The sequence below is a fragment of the Papio anubis genome, chromosome 2 (genome assembly GCF_008728515.1).
Source record: "Papio anubis isolate 15944 chromosome 2, Panubis1.0, whole genome shotgun sequence".
NCBI classification, from domain to species: Eukaryota; Metazoa; Chordata; class Mammalia; order Primates; family Cercopithecidae; genus Papio; species Papio anubis.
The window spans coordinates 101,221,233-101,227,232 of record NC_044977.1 but is presented as its reverse complement, the minus strand read 5'-3'; the positions used below and the strand labels follow the sequence as shown (position 1 = coordinate 101,227,232).

Here is a 6,000-nt window from a genome sequence, read left to right as displayed (position 1 = left end):
GTTTTATGATATATGAATTATATCTTGCTGCAATTACTGTCCTTTGGTAAAAAGTGTCAGGTTAACTACATATGGTTATTTTATCTACTCTCCTTTCCAAAAAATTACTAAAATTATAGTAGTAAAATATTTGTAAAAGGTGAAGGATTAAAAAATATTTTCCTCCACAAAGGCAGTACAGCATTTTAAAAACTACTTTAACTTCCAAAGAAAAGGAGACAACAAGATGAATGATGATAACACAATTTTAGGAAACATAAAGTGGACGGAGGATGTGAACAGAGTAGAGGAAGTTTCAGTCTGAGTGCTTGCAGGAGCGATGCCTGAGAAAAAAGCACATCAAAAGTTATCTGTTGCAACGCTGAGGGTCTCTGCACCTGGAGCATCCAGGTATAGTGGAAAGCAAGGATCAGGCATAGACAAGTCGCACACACAGAATGGATTCTGAGAGTCATTGCACTAACTTGCTGTGGTCACTGGAAGTTTATTATGGAGAAATTTCCTGATTCAGGAACAGTGAGGAACACTCATGTGGGTCCCTCAGGTCCCTTGTCTACTTTGAGCAGAATATCAATAGCATGGTGTTCAAACTTCTGTATCTTCCCTGCCCCTGTCAGGCTGAAAAATAGATGGCTTTTCATTGAAGAAACTGAATGACTCTATGGAAAAATCCTCCAGCTACTTATATTTCTAGGTTCCTTGTTGTAAAGGCCAACATGGGTGCCTGCGGCATTCCCCAGCATCGAACCCATCCTTGTACCTGGAGCCTCCAGTCTTCTCTTGAATGGCTGACTATTAAGCAGTAATGGACAGTGAAAGATCACCAGATAAAGAGGACGACTTTTGGTTAGAAGGGGAGAGATGGAAACAAATAACCAGGATGAAGAAACGTGGAGTAAGCAAACCGAATCAATGCAAAGCAAAACTAACAAAGACACAAAGAAAACCAAAACCAAGCAACATCGCCCAGTGTGGTAGTTACTGTTTTGCTAGTGTCCTAGTTTACAGAAAATGCTATGTGCTTTGAAAAAAGAAAAGTCAGCAAATAAGAATGAAGTCTTGAAATTTAAAAATGTAATTGTCAAAATGAAGTATCAAATTCAAAAAGATGGTTATAATAAATAAAATAAGAAAACTTCATGAGAGATCAAGAAGTCAAAGAATTGGAAACTAGGAAAGAGAAGAATGAGTAACAATTTAGAAGATCAATTTAGATAGTTCAAAAGCCAAATAACAGAAATTCAAGAAACAAGAAAGAGAATGGAGAAAAATAAATTAACAAAACCAACAACAAAAAGGAAGAATTTTTAGAGTGGAATTTTATGAATTTCCAGATGAAAATGCTCCACCAAGTGGGGACGAAAAAACATTCACATTGAATGATGAAATTTCAGGACAACTGGGGTCAAAATGAGATCTTGAACATTTCCAGAGGCTTAAAAGAAAATCACAGAAAAAGCAACGGGCATCTGAAAGGTCTAGAACTTCTCAAAAACAACACTGGAGGGGAAGATACAGAAAAACAATGTATCATCCACATCATTTTTCTAGGGGAAAATACTTTTCAACTTAGAATTCTATACACAAACAGGCAATCAAGTATGAGGGCAGAGTAAAGGAGTTTTCAGGGACACAAACACTTGAAAAAATTCACTTAATATATACTCTTTCTAGGAAAGGTATTGTAAGGCATGCTTCGGAAAGGTGAGGATGGCATGGGATCCTGGACAAGGTGATCTCTTTCCAGCAAAGCAATGAAGGGAAGACCCAGGCCTGCGTCGGGTCTAGAGAGCAACCAGCCTGAAATCTGAACGAGATGACAATAGATGTGAAAGATCATTCAGTATATTGGAATGCTTAGAATTTATTAGCAGATAGTTGACAGATCTGTTGGAATATTTGGAAAAAATGATGAAGTGTAAAATTTAAAACTAAGCAGATTAAAATAAATGAATAAAATTAAAAATGGGGTGATTATTAATTCCAGGAACAAGAAATTTGTACAAAGAAAGGAAACAATCGTAGTTAATCACAAGGTTCTGTAGGAGAGAATATTTACATATTTATAATAATATAAATATTAACTAACTACATTCAGTAGGTAAGGGAAAAGGGAGAGGAAAAAGTAGAATGTAAGAAAACTACACCCTTAAAAGGAAGCCAATAACCTACCATAAATAGGTATATAAATGGCTATTTGTGTGAATTACTTAGTATATGGCCCGAATGCCTGGCACACAGAGTCCTGCACCAATGCAACTCTTACGGCCCTGGCCCTAAAGAAGGTTACCAACAGAGGCGGGTGGCAGTTGTAAGGATTTGTTTTCTATTCACAAAATAACAAGACTAATTCAGGCTATTTAAAAAATACAAGATCCAGTAGATACATTACAAAACTCTATCTTTATTAAAGACCCTCTGCTTCTCAAATCTTTCCAACAAAAGTTCTTAATGACACATTTTGGGGAAGTCTCATCTTTGATCTTCTACTCCACCATATACAGGGTGATATATAATTTACGCAACCCAACTATGGAGATTTCACAAAATGCTCGTAATGCCATCTCTTTCTATTTCTAGTTAAATGTTAGTGCTTGCCCTTAGTGCGGTGGCACTCTCACTCCCAGAACCACTGGGGAGGCCATGTCTGAGTCAGTGTCACTCTTCTTGAATGGCAGCCTGTGTTCCACATAGAGCAAGACCTTCCAGGACTCACAGTCACAATTAAGAAACTTGCTAACACTGCAGAGGATTTTCCCACAGAAACTTTGGCTACAGTTGACAATACTGTCTTTCCACCAGTGCAAACATATCAACTGATTTAGTCCTCACTCAAATCCTTGAGGTGGGTCCTGTGATGATCCCAGTGTCAGGGCCTCCAGATTTCAAACTCTAAACCATCCTACCCTACTCCCCAGCCCCCAGTCACAGTCAATACAATACAAGCAAAATACTGGCATCACAGTCAGCTACCTCGGGAGGCTGAGGCAGGAGAATGGCGCGGAACTGGAGGCATGGAGCTTGCAGTGAGCCGAGATTGGCGCCCACTGCACTCCAGCCTATGAGCACAGAGCAAGACTCCGCCTCAAAAAAAAAAAAAAAGTCAGTGTATGAAGAGGCCGGGCGCAGTGGCTCAAGCCTGTAATCACAACACTTTGGGAGGCTAAGGCAGGCTAATTACCTGAGGTCAGGAGTTTGCGACCAGCCTGGGCAACATGGCAAAACCCTGTCTCTACTAAAAATACAAAAATTAGTCAGGCATGGCTAGGCATCTAGAACCTGTGCCTGCCCAGAGGCTGAGGCAGGAGACTAGCTTGAACCCGGGAGGTGGAGGTTGCAGTGAGCTGAGATAGTGCCACTGCACTCCAGCCTGGGGGACAGAACCAGATTCCATCTCAAAACAAAAACAAAAACAAAAATGTTAGTGTACAGAGAGATTTATGGTCAATGTTTGTAGTCTCACTGGATTACCTCTTCAAGATTCCCTGGCTGATTCTTTACTGAGACAAGAGCCTAAAGAGAAACTTGGTGGTAATGTTGGCATTTATATTACACTGTCATGCAGGGGGCTCTGGGAATCCAAAAGGCAAGGCTGCTGTTGGTTGGATTGGTTTCAGAAGTAAGCTTTCATCTTTCAAATTATTAGTGGGTAGTTCTACATATATAAAATAAATAGCAGAAGCAGAATTACAGGACTGCTGGCATTTAACAGAGCACAGAAAGGTGTGGCTCCACATTTTAGGAACATTATAAGGAAATGCCGGTGTCTAAGACTGAAGCCAATAAACTGTGAATTTAATGAGATTCATCATTTGCAGAAACTATTCAACATGAGAGATGATTTATACATGTTTTTATAAATGTGAATGCATAGGGTAATTGTCATGGAAACTCCCAAATTCAATGTTAGTTGTAACTGGGCTGCATTAGACTCTTGCTAAATCAAGTGTACAAGGGCATGCGTGTGTGAATGTTAGTTTTGGGGTGTATCTCTGGGTATACATGAGTGTTTTAGGGAAGGAAGTGGGGATGGTTATTTAATCTACATGGAGTATAAAAACTCCTGGAATTTGTCAATGTGATTGCAACATGTGGTGGTGTAGCATGTTGGTGGAAGGGTGTGTGGTTTGGTGGGGTGAGCTGGTGTGTGGTGTGGTTAGACCTGGCGTGGAACTTAACTGGAGTTTGTGTGGAATGAACTTTGAGGGGTGAGTTTTCACATGGGATGTTGATTATGTGGGATGTGGGAGGTGGGAGGCTGGAATACATGAATGCTGGGGGGCTGTACAGTGAATGTGGGGGGTGTGTGTGTGTGTGTGTGTGTAATATGGTTGTAGTTTAGCTTAGCTTTTGTTTAGATTTTCTTTTGCTCTTTGTTTTTGTCTTTGTTTGCCCTTTGTTTTGTCTTTGTTTCACTCTTTGTTTAAACTTTCTTTGGCTTTTGTTTGCTCTTTCTTTAGCCTTTTGTTTAAACTTTGTGTGGCCTTTTTGTAGTCTTTGTGTAGCTTTTGTTTTTAAGTGGATCTTCGCTGAGGACTCATCAAAAACACCTTGTGTAATGAAAAACCCAGATCTATAACCTCTCCCTATATATTCTGCATGCATTGAGGTAGGCTCAAACCCTTAGGGACCTGGTATAGACGCGGAATCTGTTTCACACAACAACTGCAGTTTGAAGGTAAGAGGATTCCATTGGTTTTTATTTTACTTCATTTTATACTTTCATCTTTAAGTGACAAGTGTACATTTTTGTATGGGCCATTTCATTATATCCCAGGGAAAATTTTCTGTAAGAATAGTCAAGATGGGGAGGACATACAAGGATGGAGAAAACAAGAACAGAGGATACCACGTTTATTCTGATGTGGGCAGGGGGCCACCTGGAATGTTCCTGCTAATGTTTGGAAATTGTATGAGCCCAAGGAGAGGCTCTGAGCCCTCATTTAGATTTCCTCAGATTCAAAGCCCTGTGTTCCTGGAGCCAGATGGATGGTAGTTCAGGCTTCTTCTTTTCTTTTCCTTTCTTTTCTTTTTTTTTTTCTATTTCTTGTTTTATTATTTGTCATGATTTAAAAATGAGTTTTTCTTCTTATCTAGGAACAAATTTTTTCCTCATACAGTTGGATTTATGTGTGTGGGGGATGTTAGTGGAACAACAAAGCCCAAATCTTTTTGGAATTCTGCCCCCTGTAGACCAACAACCTTAAACAGAAAGGCACTAATGCTTTGTCTGATAGAGATTATCTTCGAAACAACAGGGAGTTTTCAGTTCTATGGATGACAGAGAAAGGAAAAAATATTATGTGTCAGGGAGGCCAGTAATAAACTTGGCCTACAGTACTAGCAGGAAAATGGGGAAAGGACTTTTTAATGCTTTGTGAATAAATCAGGGAGGCAGAGAGCAGGCTGCTGCCAGGTGTGCGGATATGCTGTTTCGTGACTATTTAGAACAGCAGGAGACTTGTTGGTGAGTGAGTTTCAAAAATTGTTTCAGATTTTCAGAAAAGTTGCAAACAATGCAAAAAATGTCAGGTGCACCCAAATTACCCAGATATTCCTGTTTTACCATATTTCCTTTATCATTCTCTTTCTCTCTCTGTATCCATATATATGTGTGTATATATAAAAATATATGTGTGTATATATACACACATATATTATATATAATATACGTATATATACACACATATATAATTAATTTTAATTAAAATTTATTTTAATTAGAATTAATTAAAATTAGAAAATTAATATTGAGAAAATACTATTTTTAAGTCTAGCGATATCTAGATTTCATCAATTGTCCAAGGAGCCAATTGAGAACCATGCATGACCTTTTGTTGTCCTGTCCCCTTAGCCTCCTTTAATTTGGAACCATACCTGAGGAAGCTTTGACCTAGACAGTTTTAGAGAGTATAAGCCAGTTATTTTGCTAAATGTCCCTCAATATGGGTTTGGTCTGCACTTTTCTCACAATTATACAATTTTCAAAGGAATATACTT

The 6,000-nt window shown here is 38.8% G+C and overlaps 1 protein-coding gene across 8 annotated transcripts in view; it reads left to right on the top strand.

Annotated features, from left to right (window-relative positions):
- Nucleotides 1-4,465: 4,465 nt before the first annotated feature.
- MOBP (myelin associated oligodendrocyte basic protein) overlaps nt 4,466-6,000 on the top strand; it is a 58,686-nt gene continuing 57,151 nt past the window's right edge. For 6 of the 8 annotated variants that reach the window (XM_017955569.2, XM_017955574.2, XM_009201141.3 and 3 more), the window contains exon 1: nt 4,466-4,678. The gene's annotated coding sequence lies outside the window, so the exon portion shown is untranslated. The remainder of the gene's footprint in view (nt 4,679-6,000) is intronic. The other 2 variants (XM_017955573.3, XM_017955570.2) reach the window with 2 other exon arrangements.